This window comes from Atta cephalotes (assembly GCF_000143395.1).
Source record: "Atta cephalotes unplaced genomic scaffold scaffold00058, whole genome shotgun sequence".
Lineage (NCBI taxonomy): Eukaryota > Metazoa > Arthropoda > Insecta > Hymenoptera > Formicidae > Atta > Atta cephalotes.
In genome coordinates, this window is record NW_012130122.1 from 227,348 (window position 1) to 227,671 (window position 324).

A 324-nucleotide genomic window follows, 5' to 3' on the forward strand; every position below is an offset into this window, starting at 1 on the left:
AATTTCTACATTAAAAAAATAAATTTCAAAATTTTTCACAATTTATATAACTTTTATAAAATTCTCAAATTTTTTTACATGAATTAAAACACTTTAGATTTTATAAAATTTGTATACGTGAATATAAATCGAATATAAAATAAATTCTAAAGTCTTCTATTTTTTTATTCCATAACTTGAACATTCCGAAAAAACTTATTATAAAACTTGAGAAAATTTAAAGAATAGTCTATTAGAAATCTTCATAAATTTAAAATTGAAAAAATATTTTTTAAAAATATGAGATATATATATATATATATATATATATATATATATATATTA